Source organism: Rhinatrema bivittatum, chromosome 5 (assembly GCF_901001135.1).
Source record: "Rhinatrema bivittatum chromosome 5, aRhiBiv1.1, whole genome shotgun sequence".
In the NCBI taxonomy this organism is placed as follows: Eukaryota; Metazoa; Chordata; class Amphibia; order Gymnophiona; family Rhinatrematidae; genus Rhinatrema; species Rhinatrema bivittatum.
In genome coordinates this window covers 66,960,741-66,980,746 of record NC_042619.1, presented here as the reverse complement: position 1 = coordinate 66,980,746, position 20,006 = coordinate 66,960,741, and the positions used below count along the sequence as shown (strand labels likewise).

The window sequence follows — 20,006 nt, the reverse complement described above, 5'->3', positions numbered from 1 at the left end:
TCCATCCGGATTGCACGCGATACCAAAATGGGGGCGGAGTCGGCCCCGGAAAAGGAGGAGTCAGGGCGTCACAGGGGACGACTCCGCGAAGACACCACGGACGACGAAAAGGTAAGGCCCTTTTCACGTCCGAGTTCGCGCCCAATAGCTACACCTTCTATGGTGGCACTATTGGGTGCGAAACCGGCAGCTATCGCACCGCGACAGTGCGATCGCTGCCGGCTAGAGCAGGCCCGCCCCCGATTCGGCCCCCCGCCCCTCATTCCCTAAAGTGTCGCAGGCCTGCGATACTTTAGAAAATGAGGCCCTAAGTGTCTTTTTCCTCCGTTCCAGGTGCATTGCCTTGTTCCTCTGCTAAGCCTTAAACTTGCTCAGCAAAGCTACCCCATAGCAGGCTGATTATTTTGTTTGGTTTTGTTTGTATAATACTAATTATGTATGTTTTATTGTACCCTACTCCGAACTTGTTTGGGAAGTGTGGGTAAGAAAATCTTTTTAAATATAAAAAATAATTAATTGATTGATTAAAGTTCTAATTTTCTAAATGTTTACGCGTGTAAACCTGGACGTTACACATGTAAGTGGTATTTTCCAAGAGCAGAGTCACGTGATAATGTGAAAAGCAAAAAAGGGGCAGTTGGACAAGGTTTAGAAGTTTGCAACCAAGTTGCCATTTTGTAAGCAAAATATATGCGGCACATTTTCAAAGGGTTATGTGTGTAACATAGGCGCGTAATCCCAAAAACCTGCCCCTGCACGGGCACAGCCTATCTTGCATAGGCTTGGCAGCGTGCTTGCAAAAAGGGGCGGGGCATGGGCGGTCCTGGGCAGGGAGGGGGCATGGCCAGAGCCTCCAGGCACAGCGGCCATTTGCTGCTGTGCCCGGGATCACGGGCCAGCCGTCGGCCGCACGCGTAAGCTACGCCTGCCAGGAGGCAGGCACAACTTCTCCGACAAAAGTAAGGAGGAAGTTTTAGGTAGCGCTGGGGGGGCGGGTTAGGTAGGGGAAGGGAGGGGAAGGTGGGGGGAGGCGGAAGGAAAGTTCCCTCCGAGGAAGGCTGCACGGCTCGGCGTGCACAAGTTGCACAATTGTGCACCCCGTTGCGCGCACCGACCCTGGATTTTATAACATGCTCGCGGCTGTGCACACACGTTATAAAATCGGGTGTAGATTTGTTTGCGCCGGGTTGCGTGAACAAATCTATGCCTGCGCACAGGTTTTAAGATCTGCCCCTATATGTATAAATTACCTAATTTATTTAGTTGCTTTAACATCTGCTAATTATGTTATGGAAGTGAAATCGCACTTGTTTGTCTGCAGTTTTTGGGTGGGAGATCTAAGCTAAGTGGTGGTGGTGGCGGTGGTGGTGGTGGTGGGGTCAAAGTGAAATACTGGAGAGTCTGGGAAAACTGTTTCTAAGTATGCCCACAAGTATTTACATAAGTAATTATACACATTCTTTATAAAATACATGTCTCTGCGTATAACTAATGGTTATTACATGAATATATTACAATTATTACACTCGTAAAATATATGCATGTACTTTTAGAAATTGGGTAGAAATAATATGTCTATTCCTGCATTACATATATGCACGTGTAATGAAACATATGTGTATACGTTCAGGGCAGAGATACTTGGTATTTTATAAATACTGCTGTAATTTTAGACATATGCAGACTATTGAAAATTACCTTCTCTAGGACCAGTTCTGAGTAATCCATTTTTTGTACTTGCATTCCTTACTGCAGTACTGACCCTAGGGGGATGAGGGACACAGGGTAAATAAGCCAGAGCAGGGCCACCTTGCCAATAGGAGGTGAAAAGGCCTCCTGAGATTGAATAGCAAGGTAGCCCTATCCCAACCTTGTAATATAAGCCTGACTCTGTGTTTTCTTCTGCACACACAAAAAGTGGCAGATCCCAGCAAGCATTTTCTCCCTTTACTGTACTTCCCCAAAGACCTCAGAAAGCATGATCTCCCTCTCTCTCATATCAAAGAAAGCACTCTCCCCCTTCCTTCCCAGACCCTAGCAAAAACTCTCTCCCCAGCCTGTAAACCTCCCAGACACCTGTTTTGCTGCTTAGTATTTCCTGACTTCTGGCCCAAAATAGCCAATAACATCGCCTCCTACTCAAATCCTCTGTGTGTTGTGAGCTTGTTTAACAAGCTGAAGACTCTGGAAAGCCAATATGGGCTTCAAAACATCAAGGGGCTGATGCACAGTGGTGGCTCATGGTGCTACCTCTTCTCGGAGGGAGGGGTGGCATAGTGTGGTACCAGGTGACGCAGGTGGCTGACACCATTGCCTCTTCTGCGACAAGGGACAATATGACAGAAGCAACTAAAGACATGATCTTCCTTGCTCTGTGGGGCCCACCAAAGTGCAGGGCCAGGGGCAATTGCCCCAGTTGGACCCTCCCCGCCACCCAGGAATGGCTCTGCCTTATTGCTAATTTTCTGAGACAAATTACCCCTATGCACAGACACATACTTTGAGTCTGCTATTATGTAAGCGGCTGATCAGGATAAAAAAGAACATGTATATTTGAAAATGTTAATACATGCGCCCTGTTTACTCTCTATATAAACACAGCCAAGAATGCCCCCTTTAAAAGTAAAAGAACAAAAAATAAATAGATTTCATATAACTTGTGAACAAATGAAATACAAAGTCAATAATGTCTTAAATAATTACATAGTTACGTTCAAAAAACTGTGTCTCCTTACCCCCTCCCCTCTCTGGATAGTCACATCGACCTATAAGGAAACACCATATGAGTTTGTAATCTGCATGCAGCTAATCCATTTCTCAAAGAAGCATGAGGTAAGTAAGATTTTTTTTTAAAGCTTATGGAATATTGAAAGCAAATAAAATATGCACCAATGTACAGTAGCCAGGGTTGACGCTTTGACAACTGGTGCTACTGCTACTCATCAGAAGATTCAAACTTGTGTTAATTCAACATCTTTTAGTGTGTTTATATAATTGCAGACTCACAGATTTATATTTATATCACCAAAGTTAGCTAAAGTTAAACGGGACAAAATCTGAGGGGAAACCATTAAAAAAGAAAACAAATTTATTCACTAAAAGATGAAACATTTAGAAAAAAGTAAGGCTCATAGGTGAATAACTAGAGAGATTGTAATAACAAAAAACACAAGGTGTCAAAGAAACCTTAAAAAAGACACCTCACACTAAAAAAGGATAATAAACACAATAAAGATTAAAAAAGCAAAATTATACATAAACCTGAATATCCCATTTTGGGTACATAAGAACTTGCCATGCTGGGTCAGACCAAGGGTCCATCAAGCCCAGCATCCTGTTTCCAACAGAGGCCAAAACCAGGCCACAAGAACCTGGCAATTACCCAAACACTAAGAAGATCCCATGCTACTGATGCAATTTATAGAAGTGGCTATTCCCTAAGTAAACTTGATTAATAGCCATTAATGGACTTCTCCTCCAAGAACTTATCCAAACTTTTTTTGAACCCAGCTACACTAAGTGCACTAACCACATCCTCTGGCAACGAATTCCAGAGCTTTATTGTGCGTTGAGTGAAAAATAATTTTCTCCGATTAGTCTTAAATGTGCTACTTGCTAACTTCATGGTGTGCCCCCTAGTCCTTCTATTATTCGAAAATGTAAATAACCGAGTCACATCTACTCGTTCAAGACCTCTCATGATCTTAAAGACCTCTATCATATCCCTCCTCAGCCGTCTCTTCTCCAAGCTGAACAGCCCTAACCTCTTCAGCCTTTCCTCATAGGGGAACTGTTCTATCCCCGTTATAATTTTGGTTGTTCTTCTCTGTACCTTCTCCATCGCAACTATATCTTTTTTGAGATGCGGCGACCAGAATTGTACACAGTATTCAAGGTGCGGTCTCACCATGGAGCGATATAGAGGCATTATGACATTTTCCGTTCTATTAACCATTAGCATGCCACTGGTCCTCTGGCAGGAAAATTGCATTTAGTATGCATAGGCCGTGATGTAAGTGTGAACTAATGGCAAGAAGCCAAAACACTTGCCCATACTTCAATTCTCCACACACCCGCATGAGCATATTCTCTAAAACAATTATTTACCCCAGCTCAGGGGCGGCTCAAAGCAATGTGCCACTTGAGGCGGGGACCACATGCCGCTGCTCCCCCATCCCCTGCACCACCCCTCCAAATTTATTTATTTTATTTATTTATTTCGAGATTCTTATATACCGTGGTACGTATAGATATACATCACCTCGGTTTACAGACAACATTAATTTTAGCAACAAGCTTTACATAAAACAGTTTATACAAAAATTAAACAGTAAAAAAACCAGTTATTTATATAAAATAACCCCCCTAAGACTCACAAAAACCCCTGATGGTCCTGCGGGGGGCCCACGATCGATCTGCCACTCCCGGGCCATTGGCTGCCACTAATAAATTGGTGCCAGTAGCTTTTAGCCCTTACTATGTGACAGGGACTACTGGTGCCATTGTTCGGCCCCTGTCACATGGTAGGGGCAATGGCACCAGTAGCTCCTGTCACATGGTAGGGGCTAAAAGCCACCAGCGCCATTTTGGTTAGTGGCAGCCGACAGCCCGGGAGCAGCAGATCGCTCCTGGGCCCCCCGCTGGACCACCAGGGGTTTTTGTGAGTCTTGGGGGGGGGGGGGGGGGGGCAGGAGGCTGGCGCAACAGAGAGGGATAGGCAGGAGCTGGGAAGAATTTTGAAGGGGCAGTTTTTGTCGCTTCAAAATTCTGCTACCTGAAGTGTCTGCCTCACCCTGCCTCATTATAGAACTGCCCCTGCCCCAGTGCCATACGAGTCAAAATGAAAGGAAAATTGGTTCTTACCTGCTAATGTTTGTTCCTGTAATACCACAGATCAGTCTCGACAAGCCGGTTTTATTCATCCCTACCAGCAGATGGAGGTAGAGAACAAAACTTTGAGCACTGCCACATATACGAGAATACTACCTGTAGCCCCTCAGTATTAATTTAATTTAATTTATTTAGATTTTTATATTCCACTTTTCACACCTTTTTCAGCACTTCAAAGCGGATTACATTCAGATACTGTAGGTATTTCCCTATCCCCAGTGGGTTTACAATTTAACAGGGTCATTTATCAAATAACGTTATGGCGTTTTCGCATGCGTTAAGGCGGCCCTGCATGTGTCAAGCACCTTTAACACATGTGAAAACCCCCAATGCATTTTTAATATTAATATTATTAGTATTAATCGATACCCAAGGCAAGATAAGTAAAATAAAGAGCGAACGAGGCTCCCAACATGGATACCCCTGACCAGCTATATAACAATGCAGAAAACATTAAACCGAGAAATCAAAGCCAAAAATGGCAAATCTGCTTTGCAAATAAATACAGCAATAGACCAAGCAGTCTTTTGGCAGAGATCCTCAGGGCGGGCCTCTGGACTGTTCTGTGGTATTACAGGAATGAAAATTAGCAGGTAAGAACCAATTTTACTTTCCTGAACATACCCAGATCAGTCCAGACAAGCAGGATGTACCAAAGCGCTCTTATACTTGACGGGAACCTGAAAGACCCGCTCGAAGAATACTCTCCTCAAAAGGGGCCGTCTCCGGGACCCGCACATCCAAACGATAATGCTTGGTAAAAGTGTGCAATGAGGACCACATCGCAGCTCTACAGATCTCCTGTGGAGACACCAGCTGACACTCAGCCCAAGATGTCGCCTGAGCTCGAGTCGAATGTGCTCTAAGCCCCACTGGAACCACTCTTCCTTTGGATACATAAGCTGCAGAGATCGTCTCTTTCAACCAACGAGACAAAGATGCCTTAGACGCCTTTTCGCCCTTCTTTGCTCCCCCGAACAGGATGAACAAATGATCCGAATGACAGAAAGTGTTACTGACTTTCAAGTAACACAATACCACTCATCTCACATCCAAAAGATGAAGCTCCCGACCCATCGAGGGATCCCTATCCCAATCCGGAATCCCGGGCAACTCCGCTGATTGGTTCACATGAAAAACCGACACTACCTTAAGAACAAACGAAGGCACCGTTCGCAAAGACACCTTATCCGACTAAATCTGGAGGAACGGATCACAGCATGAAAGCGCCTGCAATTCCGAAATCCTTCTAGCTGAACAGATAGCAACCAAAAAGACCGTCTTCAGAGTAAGGATCTTCAAAGATGTCTGGCTCAGAGGCTCGAAAGGCTCCTCACAAAGGGCCCGCAACACGAGATTGAGGTTCCATTCCGGACAAATGCGATGCAGAGAAGGATTGAGATGTTTGACTCCCCTTAGAAAATGCACCACATCCAGATGGGAAGCCAAGGCTTTCCCCTGTATTCTCCCTCTGAGACAGCCCAAAGCAGAAACCTGAACTCGAAGGGAACTATGGGCTAACACCAACACCGCGGGGCGGCAGGTTTCGTGAGGACTAACATCCTGCTGTCCTGTGAGAACACATATTACAGGTAAGCAACATTTGCTTCTCACAGGACAAGCAGGATGGTAGTCCTCACATATGGGTGAGTACCGAGCTGAGGATGTCCGAACATGCACCAAATGTACCCAACGGCTTGCAACAGGCACAACAACTGGGGTGGAATTTGGTAGAGGGTATCCTGAACCCCACCGGGCAGGCGGAAGGGTGTTGGTACGTCACGTTGGAAATTGGTTACGCAGGACAGATTGGCCGAAGATGGAATCTTGTCTTCTGGCTTTGTCCAAGCAATAGTGGGCTGCGAAAGTGTGGAGAGAGCTCCAGGTGGCAGCCCTGCAAATGTCAGGAAGCGGCACCGATCTTAGGTGTGCTACTGAAGTCGCCATGGCCCTCACAGAGTGTGCTTTAACACGGTCTTGTAAAGGAATGCCAGCTTGCTAATAGCAAAAAGATATGCAGTCTGCCAACCAGGAAGAGAGAGTCTGCTTACCCACAGGTTGCCCTAATTTGTTGGGATGGAAAGAGACGAATAACTGAGTGCTCTACTTATGGGCAACAGTACGGTCTAGGGAGAACGCTAGAGCCCGTTTACAGTCAAGGGTATGCAGAGCCTGTTCCCCTGGGTTGGAGTGGGGCCTGGGAAAAAAGATAGGTAGTATGATGGATTGATTAATGTGAAACTCCGAAACTACCTTAGGCAAAAACTTAGAGTGAGTGCGGAGTACCGCCCGGTCCTGCAGGAGTTTAGTGTAAGGCGGATAGGTAACTAGGGTTTGTAACTCACTAACCCTGCGAGCTGAAGTGATATCCAAAAGGAAAATCACTTTCCATGTGAGATATTTTAGGTCACAGGAGTGAAGAGGTTCGAATGGTGGTTTCATGAGCCGCCCGAGAACCAGATTAAGGTCCCAAGAAGGGGCCGGAGGACGTAAAGGTGGCTTGATATGGAGCAAGCCTTTAAGAAAACGTGTTAAGAGGGGATGTACCGATATAGGGACATCCCCGACACCTTTATGGAAGGCGGCTACTGCACTGACATGCATTCTGATGGAAGAGGTCTTTAGACCTGATTCCGATAAATGCCAGAGATAGTCGAAAAACCTTGGGATTGGACAGGAAAAGGGATCAAGGGACTGCGAGGTGCACCATGATGTGTACCTTTTCCATTTATAGGAATAAGATTTTCTTGTGGAAGGCTTTCATGAAGCAATCAGGACATGAGAAACCAAATCTGAAAGGTTAAGTGGTTGAAGAATTAACCTTTCAACATCTATGCCGTCAGGGACAAGGCCTGAAGACTGGGATGGCTTAGACATCCGTCGTTCTGAGTGATCAGAAGCGGGTGCATTTCCAAGGGAATGTGCCTGCGGATGGAGAGATCCTGGAGTATGGGAAACCACACATGGCGTGGCCAGTGAGGTGCTATCAGGATCATGGTTCCCTTGTCCTGGCGGAGCTTCACGAGAGTCTTCGAGAGAAGAGGAAGTGGAGGGAATGCATAAAGCAGACCGGCTGCCCACGAGAGGGAGAATGCATCTCTGAGCTGAGAGCGCTCACTCCGAATGAGGGAGCAGTAATTGTCCACTTTGTGGTTCTGAAAGGATGCAAAGAGGTCTATTTGGGGATAACCCCATTGCTGGAAGAGAGAGCTCGCTACCGAGGGATTGAGAGACCACTCGTGCGGTTGGAAGACACGACTCAGTTTGTCTGCCAAGACATTGTGCACTCCCGGCAAATAGGTGGCCCTGAGGTACATCGAGTGGGAGAGCGCTTCCGCCCAAATCTGCGCAGCTTCCTAACACAGAAGGAAGGAGCCTGTGCCTCCCTGCTTGTTGATGTACCACATGGCCACCTGGTTGTCCATCTGAATCAGGATGACATCATTTGATAGGCAATCCTGAAAAGCTCTGAGAGCATATCGCATTGCTCAAAGCTCCAGGAAATTTATCTGGTGTTTGGCTTCCTCTGGAGACCAAAATCCTTGTGACTGTAGATCGTTCACATGAGCTCCCCACCCGAGGTTGGAAGCGTCAGTGGTGAGAATGAGTTGAGGATCTGGTAGGTGAAAAGGCAGTCCCTGAAGAAGATTGTTCTGATCTTTCCACCAGGCGAGAGACAGATGGAGTGCGTCGGTGATGTGGACAATGGTTGACAGAGGCTGAGTCACTTGAATCCATTGTGACCTCAGAGTCCAATGCATGACTCTCATGGCCAGGCAGGCCATTGGTGTGAGATGGACTGAGGACCCATGTCTCCGAGAAGGACAAGGAATTGCCGAGCTGTTGCTGTATACTGAGACTGCAACTGATGAGTGAGGGACACGAGGGTTTGCACTCGTTGTTGAGATAGAAAGGCTTTTGCCTGTAAGGTGTCCAAGTCTGCCCCAATGAACAACAAGTTTTGAGATGGGACTAAATAGGATTTCTTGTAATTGACAAGAAATCCTAAAGAAATTAGAATGTGTAGGGTTAAATCCAGGGACGATCGAGCGGCTTGTTGGGTTGGGGCCCTGATTAACCAGTCGTCTAGATAGGGGTAGATGTGAACACCTTCTTTCCTGAGAAAGGCTGCGACAACCACGAGACATTTGGTAAAGACTCATGGTGCTGATGCTAGGCCGAATGGAAGCACCCGGTATTGATAGTGCCTTGGGCCTACTAAAATCCTGAGGTACTTGCGATGAGCTGGAGCTATCGCAATGTGGGTGTACGCGTCCTAGAGGTCCAGAGAGCAGAGCCAGTCTCCTCTTTGTAGAAGAGGTAGAAGCGAGCCCATCTTGAACTTTTCCCGCTGGAGGTACTTGTTGAGGGCACGTAGGTCCAGAATTGGAAGAAGCCCCCCGGATTTTTTGGGGATCAAAAAGTACCGGGAATAGAACCCTAGTCCTTTTTGGGAAAGAGGAACGGGTTCAATTGCCCTTAACTGGAGAAGAAGAGAAACCTCCTGCTCCAGAAGGACAGAGTGGTCGGTTACTCTCCACACTTGTAGAGGTGGTGATTCCGGTGGAAGAACAAGAAAGTTCAGGTGGTAACCCTGAACAATGATTGCTAGCACCCATTGGTCGGTTGTGATTGATTGCCACATGCCGTGAAAGTGGCACAATCGACCTCCCACTGGTATGCCTGGCAGAGGAATCAGGCTGCTGCTCTCCAAGAGAAAGTCAAAAACCTTAAGCAGGCCCCAGCTGGGGAGCTGCTTGTGGCTTTTGCTTCCGGGGCTGGCGAGGCTGAGATTTTTGATAAGGCCTCGTAACTCAGGACCTTGTTGGTGGAGGATAGTACTTCCTTGGGTGGAAGAATGACTTCTTAGAGGCCTTCTTGAAGGGCTGTCTAGAAGGGAAGTCAGAAGGTATCGATGAGAGCTGTTTGAGGGTCTCATGATCTTCCTTTAATTCAGCCACTATTTGCTGAATCTGTTCACCGAACAGATTATCTCCTATACAGGGCAGGTCAGAAAGTCTTGTACTTCTGGGCGAAGGTCAGAAGACTTGAGCCAGGCCCAGCGTCTTGCCGAAATGGCAGTTGCAGACACTCTAGTGGAGGTGGCAAAGATATCGTAAGATGTTCTTATCTCATGCTTTCCTGCCTTAAACTCCTTTTTGACAAGGATTTGAAGATGTTCTTGGAATTGGTCAGGCAGGGTTTCAGAGAAATCCTGTATTTGCTTGAAATCGACCCTGTTGTATTGGGTCATGTACAGCTGGTAAGAAGCAATCCTGAAGATGAGCATGGCCCCTTGGAACACTCGTCGACCAATATTGTCTAGGAACTTGTGTTCCTTGACAGGAGGAGTAGAGGAGTGAGGCTTCATCCTTTTTGCTTTCTTTTGAACTGATTCTACCACAACTGAGTGGTGGTCAAGCTGAGATTTTTGAAAGCCAGGGGCTGACTGTACTAGATAAGTAGTGTCAGCCTTTCTGAGTACTGGGGCAATGGATCCAGGATTTTCCCAGTTCTTTTCGAGGAGGTCAAGAAGAACTTGATGAATGGGAATAAAAGTGATCACTTTAGGGGCATCCAGGAACTGGAGAAGCTCCATCATCTGGTGCCTATCATCTTGCTCCGTCTGAAGCTGAAAAGGGACCAATTCCGACATTTCCTTCACAAAATTAATGAAAGAAAGGTCCTCTGGAGGAGAACGCTTTCTACTTTCAGTAGGAGAGGGAGGTGAAGGTAAGCCATCGATGTCTGTGGAAGTATCATCAACCCAGGTGTCATAAGGATCGGTAGGCTGATCTGTAGGACGAGAAGGGGGTTGGATACCCGAAGGGCCCGGCTGAGGCTCCGAGAAAATCGAAGGAATCACCGGGGGCACCGTGAACGCCTTGGGGGGCATCGGTGCCGGCATCGATGGCGCCGATGTGCGCATCGCCCCCGATGAATGAATCGGTGGCGAGGGACGACATGGCATCGATGGCTGAGGAAGTACCCCTGAAGGAGGAATGCGGAACGGTGTTTCTCCTCCCGATGAAGCTGTCATCGGGGAGCGCACCGGAGCCATCGGAGATCCGGGAATCACCGGTGGAAGGGCAGTCATGAGCGCCTCCATCCGGGGTAGCAGCGGTGCCAGCGCTGCTGGAATTGGGTCGGTGACCGGTTCCACTCTCGGTGCCGGTGTCAGTGCCGGAGGAACCTGGAGTCGTTGCATCGCCTTGTTGATGGCCTCCTGGACCAGCCAGTCCAGTTCTTCCCGGAGATCTGGGGCAATCAGCCCCGGCTCCATGACGGAAGAGGGAGGCTGAGGCACAGTCGGAGGGACCACCTTTACAGGCGGAATCGCGACTCCCAAACCCCGATCGGGTGAAGGTGGCCTTGATGTCCTGGTCGCAGGAGTGGTCGGTGCCGTTCCTGGATGGGGCTATTTTCGATGGTGGCTCGGACGGTGGTGAGGTCGATGATTTCACTCCCTCGACAGTCCGAGACTTATGATGCCGATGGCGATGTTTCTCCCTACGATCCCCTCGATCTTGAGGGGGAGAAACGGGGGTCGATGGCCGTGAAGACGTCGATGGCGGGCGGTCACCGGACGGCTGTCGATGCTGGTGCGACTTCGACAGTGCCAGTTCCAATGATGTCGATGCGATGGACGGCGTCGGGGTGTGAGCATGGAAAAGGAGTCCCATGTTCTCCATTCTAGCTTTGCGACCTTTTGGTGTCATGAAGGCACATTTGGTACAAGTCAGGACATCATGCTCACGGCCTAAACACATTACACAGACTCCATGAGGGTCTGTGATAGACATGGTGCGAGTGCAGTCCGGGCACCGACGAAACCCTGACGACATGGCCATAGAAAAATCGAGCCATGGTACAGTCGAAGGCCAGTAGGCCGCGAGGGCCAAACTCGATGGTAATCGATGAAAAACAGTGAAAAACTTACCGGAGTACCGCGGCCTGAGAAAAGTTAGAGGAGGGACCCCTGTGGGGCAATCTAATTTTAATTAACTCCGAGAGGAAAATTCCTGTCAGGAATCTCTTCAGAGCTCCTAAACCACGAGGCTACTGCTGCGCGGAAAAAAGAAGACTGAAGGGGGACCCCTGCTGGCTGCAGGGTTATTGCCATGCTGGGCATGCCCACTAGGGGCCAGTCAAAGTTATGGAAACTTTGACAGAAGTTTTCCGTGATTGGGCTCCATCCTGATGATGTCACCCATATGTGAGGACTACCATCCTGCTTGTCCTGTGAGAAAAGATTTTCTCGTGGAAGATTTCTGTGAAGCAATCAGGACACGGGAAACTGGCTCCGAAAGGTTGAGAGGCTGCAGGATTAACCTTTCAACATCCAGGCAGTCAGGGACAAGGGGTGGCGCAGACAACCATTGTTCTGCGTTATCAAAAGCGAGACCCTCCCCAGGGGAATGTGCCTGCGAATGGAGATGTCCTGAAGAATCGGAAACCACACTTGACGTGGCCAGTGAGGTGCTATCAGGATCATGCTTCCCTTGTACTGACGTATCTTCACGAGAGTCTTCAAGAGAAGTGGAAGTGGAGGGAATGCATATAGGAGACCGGTTTTCCATGAGAAGGAGAACGCATCTCTTGGCTGTGAGTGTTGGCTGCGAGTGAGAGAGCAATAGTTCTCTACTTTGCGGTTTTGAGGTGACGCAAAGAGGTCTATATGAGGGTAAGCCCAACGTTGGAATATCGAGTCCACTACTGTGAGGTTGAGAGACCACTCATGCGGTCAAAAGATGTGACTCAGTTTGTCTGCCAACACATTGTCCACTCCTGGCAAGTAGGTGGCCCTGAGGTATATCGAGTGGGAGAGGGCCTCCGCCCATATTTGTGCAGCTTCCTGACACAGGAGGTGGGAGCCTGTTCCTCCTTGTTTGTTGCTGTACCACATGGCCACCTGGTTGTCCGTTTGAATCAGGATAACCTGGTTGGAGAGGTGATCCTGAAATACTCTGAGAGCATATCTGATTGCTCGTAGCTCCAGGAAATTGATCTGGTGGTTGGCTTCCTCTGGAGACCAGGACCCTTGAGTTTGCAAATTGGCAACATGTGCTCCCCAACCGAGGTTGGAGGCATCGGTTGTAAGGGTTATTTGACAATGCTCATATGGCGATGGTAGCGAGATTGTTTGGCAGAGATGGAAGTGAGACACCACTTTGGGGAGGAACGATGGAACTGTGCATAACTGGATGGTTCCCGGGGTGTGTCTGAGGAACGGCTCCCGCCAGGACAGTGCTTGTAGCTCAGATATACGACGGGCTGAACAGACTGCCAGCAGGAAGGCTGTCTTCAATGTTAATAGTCGGAGATATAGGCCGCGGAGGGGTCTGAAGGAGGTTCCTGCTAGGAAATCTAGGACCAGGTTGAGGTTCCAAAGGGGCACCAGCCACTTTAGGGCTGATCGGATGTGCTTGACTCCTTTCAAGAAGCGGGAGACATCCGGGTGAGAGGCTATGCTGCTGCTCTCGCTCTTAGTTCCGTAGCATGACAATGAGGCCACCTGTACCTTGATGGAGTTGAGGGACAATCCCTTCTGTAGGCCATTCTGTAGGAATTCCAAAATCGCAGGAATTTTGATTGAGCGTGGTATGATGTTATGGTCCTCGCACCAGGCTTCAAATACTCTCCAAATCCTTATGTATGCTAGAGATGTGGAGAACTTGCATGCTCGCAGTAAGGTATCAATTACTGCCCCCGAGTATCCTTTCCTCCTTAGGTGAGTCCTCTCAATGGCCAGACCGTAAGAGAGAATCGAGCTGAATCCTCGGACCCTGTTGGAGCAGGTCGCAATGTGGAGGTAGCGGCTGGGGGTTACCTGCCAGCAGTCTTCGCATGTCTGCGTACCTCGGTCTTCTTGGACAGTCCGGGGCCACTTGTAGTACTGGTCCCCTGTGGTGTTCTATCTTGTGGATGATCGCGACTAATAGGGGCCATGGTGGGAAGGTATATAACAGAGTCTCCTGTGGCCAGGTCTGTACCAGGGTATCGATTCCCTGGGACTGGGGTTCCCGCCTGCGGCTGAAGAAACTGGGTACTTGGGTGTTGGACCGGTTTGTCAGGAGGTTCATGGTTGGTGTTCCCCAACGGTTTACTATCAATTGGAATGCTGTGGTTGACAGATTCCATTTTCCTGGATCTAGACTTTCTCTGCTGAGGTAGTCCGCCGCAACATTGTCTTTCCTGGCAATGCGGACGGCCGAGATCTCTTGAAGATTCACTTCCGCCCATGACATTAGGAGGTCTATTTCCTGAGACACCTGTTGGCTTCTGGTTCCTTCCTGACAGTTGATGTAGGCCACTTTTGTGACGTTGTCCGACATTACTCTGACCGCTTTGCCTCGGAGTCTGTGACCGAACCTTAGACAGGCTAGTCTGACTGCCCTGGCTTTTAGGTGATTGATGTTCCATCCCGACTCTTCTTCGTTCCATTGCCCTTGGGCAGTTAGCTCATGGCAGTGTGCTCCCCATCCTCGTAGGCTGGAATCCGTGGTGAGTAGGATCCAGGTTGGGGAGGACAGTCTCATTCCCTGGTTCAGATGGGCTTCTTGTAGCCACCATCGTAGTTGGGCTCGAACTCTGTCCGGGAGTTGAAGCCTTACGGTGTAGTTCTGGGACAGTGGATTCCATCGTGATAGTAGTGAGCGTTGTAAGGGTCTCATGTGAGCTCGTGCCCATCGGACTACTTCCAGTGTGGATGCCATGAGGCCGAGAACTTGTAGGTAAATCCCATCTGTGGGGCGAAGTTTGCTCAACAGGGTTCATAACTGGGTCATCAGTTTTGATCTCCTTGTCGGTGTCAGGATGACCTTGTCTTGTTTGGTGTCGAACCGGACTCCCAAGTATTCTAGAAATTGGGAAGGCTGCAGGCAGCTCTTGTGTTGACGACCCACCCGAGGCTCTCCAGTAGAGTTTTGACTCTGTTGGTTGCCTGGCGGCTTTCCTTTGGGGATTTCGCTCTGATCAGCCAATCGTCTAGATAAGGATGCACTCAGATTCCTTCCTTCCTCAGTGTTGCTGCCACCACAACTATGATCCTGGTGAACGTCCAGGGTACAGTGGCTATCCCAAAAGGTAGTGCTCGGAACTGGTAGTGATGGTCCAGGATCGAGAAGCATAGAAAATGCTGATGCTCTTGATGGATCGGAATGTGTAGGTAGGCTTCTGACATATCCAGGGAGGTAAGAAACTCTCCCGGTTGTATCGCCCTTATTACCGAGCGTAGGGTTTCCATGCAGAAGCGAGGAATCTTCAGATGACGGTTGACTGCCTTGAGGTCCAGGATAGGTCTGAACGTTCCTTCCTTCTTGGGAACGATAAAATAGATGGAATAATGGCCAGTATTTATTTGTTGTTATAGCCTTTAAGGCTAGTAATCTGGTCAGTGTAGCTTCCACTGCCATTCTCTTAGCAGGGTCGTGGCAGGGAGATTCCACAAACTTGTCCAGAGGGAAGTGGTGGAAATCCAGGTAATATCCCTCTCGAATGATGGATAGGACCCACTTGTCCGAAGTTATCTCGACCCATCTTGGTAGAATAGGGCAAGTCTGCCTCCTGTGGCCTCTTCCTTTGGATGGATCAGCTGATTTTCACTGTGGGGTGCGCTGGGGCCTGGGCCAGAGCTGGCTCCCCTTTTATTGTGCTTGTTCCGAAAGGACTGGCTCCGGCCTGCGCAGCAGGCCGCTTGATATGAGCTTCTATATGGGATGAAGCGCTGTGATCCTCTGCCCCTGGAGGTCCGGGGAAAGATCACTGGTTTCTCTTATTCCTGTCCTCCGGTAGCCGTGGCAGTAGGGACTTGCACCATTTGTTGGCTAGTTTCTCTAGTTCGCTCCCGAACAGGGGTGTTCCCTTGAAAGGCATCCTTGTGAGTTTCGTTTTGGAGGATGTGTTGGCTGACCAGTTTTGGAGCCAGAATTTTCTTCTGGCTGCCATGGCGGATGAGACTCCTCTAGCTGCTGTGCATACCAGATCTGAAGCGGCATCCGCGAGGAATGATACAGCTGATTCGAGGGCTTCCCCAGGAGTGTTGTTCCTGGTCTGGGCTAAGCAGGCGCGTGTCACCACGGCACAGCAGGCCGCAATCTGTAAAGACATAGCGGAGACGTCAAAGGAGTGTTTGAGGATAGATTCCAGATGTCTGTTTTGAGCATCCTTGAGTGCTGCTTCTCCCTCCACCGGGATAGTAGTGTGCTTCAAGACCGTGCAGACCATGGCATCCACTTTTGGACATGCCAGGAGATCTTTGGCGGCTGGGTCCAGAGGGTACATGGCTGCCAGAGCCCGGCCCTCTTTGAACGAGGTTTCTGGGGGCTTCCAATTCCAGGTCAATTAGTTGCTGGATGGCTTGTAATAGTGGGAAATGGCGGGAGGTCTGACGGAGTCTCTCCAAAAGTGGGTTTGTCTTAAGGTCCCCCGAGGCACTTATGCCCGGAATGGCAAGCTGTTTTAAACTGTGTGTGACCAGGTCTGGAAGCTCGTGCTTGGTGAAGAAGTGTCTCATGGTTCGATGGGGTTCTGTCCCCGGAGGGAGTTCCCCTTCCTCCAGGGGTTCTGACTCCTCATCTGAGATGTCCGTATCCCTGAAGTTGGGGCTTCTGGGCGGTGGGATCACTTCCCTGGGCATAGAGGGTCCCGGCATGTTGAAGTCCTCTGGTGGAGCCTGAGGCTGCATTATAGGAGGTCCCGGTTGCATGTGGACTGTTGCGTTCATGCCTATTTTCACCCTCGCTCCACCCTCTCTACTGTTGTGGTGACTCCCTTCGGCTCAGACGGACAGATGCAGCCGTGGCTTCTCCCCGTCTCTTGGTCCCGGTATTCCCGGGCTGGCTTGACACTACGGATCCACCATGTTCCTGATGACGTAAGGGCGCGCGTGCGCTCCAGACTTTGTACCAGCAAGGGTGCGAACCTTGGGGGCGTCCCCCCGTAATGACATCATCCGTTTTCAATTTAAAAAGTCTTTGTTTGCTAACTACTAGCGAGTTAGCAAGGAACTCCAACGGGACTTGCTTCGGCAGTCCACGCTACTTGCAACTACGTTCCGAGTCAGCAAGGGGAATTATATTCCGCTGCTCGACCTTTTCAAACATACCAGGAGTACCTGCTCCTCGGGGGATCCGCTCTCTCTATTCTTGACTTCAGATTGTTGGATGGGATCCGGGTCTCGCTCCTCGAGGGCCTACATTCCCGAAGACTCAGAAGACTCCTATTGCCTGGAGGCAATCGCAGATGTGAACTGTGAGTCCTTTTTCAGACAGGAACCGGTACTCGCTCCACGAAGGCCACTGTTCCTAATCGCTAAGGCTCCCTTATCTCAGGTACGGAGATCGTGAGTTACCATTACAGATTGCAGATAGGAATTGGTACTCGCTCCATGAGGGCCTATGTCCTAATTCCTTTCTCATATTCTCTTCTTCCTCAGAAGATATCGCATACCTATATCTTATGGATTATCATTACAGATTAACAGATAGGAACCGGTACTCGCTCCACGAGGGCCTACATTCCTAAATCTCTCCTAGCCTCTCTTCTATTCCAGAAGCCATCCCATACACAGTTATTGTGAGTTCTAATTCAGACTGCTTACAAGAACCAGTGCTCGCCTGCAGCTCTTGTTCCTAAATACTGAAGACTCTCTGTTGCATATAGAAGACACTACAGAGATCTACAATTGTGAGTGTATCATCTATCACTGGTTATGCCCAGCATACCCTGTCTACTCACTATCTTTAGTCTCTCCTTACAGCTCAGCAACTCAGAGATCATTGTTCCAGTATCAGAGGGACCTCAGCCCTGCCGGACATATCAACTCACTACTGCCACCTCTGGTGGTTCTACTTCCAGTCTAATACAGAACTATCTGTGTTTGTCTCAATACTCCAGCCTAGCCGGTGGTCCCTCTCAGGATCTCCACTTGAAGGCGCTGTCAACTGCCATCGGCCCAGGTTTTCACTATTTCTACTAAGTGTTACTCCTACACTAATAAGAGCGGTATTATCATCTACCACTCTGTGGGAGCCAACCCACATCAGACCATCACTCCTCTCCCTGCGGAAGCTGATCCATATCACATAGCTATCTCCCCATGGGAATCATACAGGTTGCTGGTTCATCTTTCTACAGGACAAGCTTAACAGTTGCTACTCCTTCCCTCTGGAAGAGCAGAGCACTAACAGATTGCTACTCCTTAGCAAGATCCGTAACAGAGTGCTACTTCGCCCCCTGGCGGGGTGATCGCTTATAGATTGCTAACTCCTCCTTCAACAGGAGTATCCAGCATCCAGATTCATAACAGATTACTAACTCCTCCCCTATGGGGGAGCAGATCTATAACAGATTGCTAACTCCTCCCCTCTGGGGAGCTGGTCTCTAACATGGACGAAGGTATGCAGACCTTTGAAGAATTCCACCCAGGAGATAGATGCTGGGTCTAGGCTAGGGGGCACCATGTCCCTGGGGAGCCCGTTTGAGGGGGGGTCCTGCTATGTAATGCTAGGTCCGGTGTACTGCTCGAGAGGCTGGGGTCCGGTACCGGCTGGGGAAGGCCATGAGTTGGGTCCCCTAGGGCCTCTTCGTACTGTATACACAGGGCTGTGGCCTCCTCATGCTGTGCAGCTCTAATGTGGCATGCTGGGCAAAGGCCGTGAGCTTTGACTTTATTTTCCGGTGATGCCATGGCTTGTGCGTGTATAATACAGTTGTGCGCTCCGGTGTGCGTCGAAGTTGCACGCGTAGGTTTGCTGCGCGTGTGCAGGGAGATGTGCGCACTCACAGATCAAAATTATGCGCCCGGCACAGTAAGCGCGTGGCTAAGCGTGTCGCTTGTGCGCCCGGTACTTGTGCGTGCGACGTTGTGCGCACAAGGTATTTGTGCGCACGGCTTGCCTCTGTGCGCACGGATCGAAACGGCGGACAGGGTGGCGAACAGAGCCAAAATGGTGACGGCGACCATGTGGACAATATGGCGACCACCTCAGAGGTTCTCCAAGTGGGAGGGCCCTCAGATCTGACTGAGGTCTAGCCCTGCTAGGGCCGATCAACCCGGTGGCACTGGTCCCGGCTGGCGACCTGTGCGTCTCCTCGAGCTTTGGAGACTGGAGACTTTTAAATAGATTTCTACCTTACCTTGTCTCGGCGCTTCCCGGTTTCGTTCCGGGCGATCTCCGGCTGCGGGGAGAGAGGGAAAATGCCTTCACCGCCGTACTCGAGGTTGCACCCGCTGCCTCTCAGCCTCATCCAATGTCGGGGGCTAGGTCCCCACCAAGGGTCAACCGCAGGACCAAGGCTTACCTCCGAGGGATCTCGGAAATCACCTTGGGAAATCTCAACTGGGGGAGGGGCCCAATGGGTGTCACCGCAGGAGAGCGGGGCTCATCTGTAGAGGTAAGATTTTCTTCTTAATTTGGTTTTCTTTGGTAAGATTACTCTAACGCTGTGCTAGCGTGCATAGAGTCCCTAACTGCTATGGAGACGGAAAATACTGAAGAGCTGCACTTCCTGCAGGGTTATATGTACTAGGGCTGACTTCAGATTGAAATCTGATCCGTCTCCAACTGCTATCAGGAGTACAATATACCCATTGGTCCTGAGTCCATCTGCTACACGCTAGGAAATAGATGTTAGTTCTTTAGGAGCATCTAAAAATTGAAAAAGCTCCATCATCTGATGTCTATCATCTTGTTCTGTCTGAAGCTGAAATGGAACCACTTCAGACATTTCCTTCACAAAATTAATGAAGGACAAGTCCTCTGGCGGAGAACGCTTCCTGCTTTCAGCAGGAGAGGGTGGCGATGGCAAGTCATCGGTATCCTGGGATGAATCATCAGTCCAGGTATAGTAGGGATCATCTCCAGCACCCCCAGTATCCTTGGAGGGACGAAAAGATGGTATACCTGAAGGTCCCTGGCGAGGCACCGAAGGTATTGAAGGTGTCACCAGTGGCACCGATGGTGGCACCGAGGGCATCGATGGACGGGGCAGAGGCACCAAAGGAAACAAAGGTGCAATCGGTGAAACTGATGATCTAGGCATCGGAAGGACTCCCGATGGCGGAAGGAATGGTGTTTCTCCTCCTTCTGTCGATGAAAGAGGAATCGGAGAGG

At 49.4% G+C, this 20,006-nt stretch overlaps 1 protein-coding gene across 1 annotated transcript in view; it reads right to left on the bottom strand.

The window, feature by feature from the left end:
* Positions 1-20,006, bottom strand: part of DYNC2H1 (dynein cytoplasmic 2 heavy chain 1) — a 1,848,033-nt gene that overhangs the window by 722,878 nt on the left and 1,105,149 nt on the right. The window lies entirely within an intron of this gene.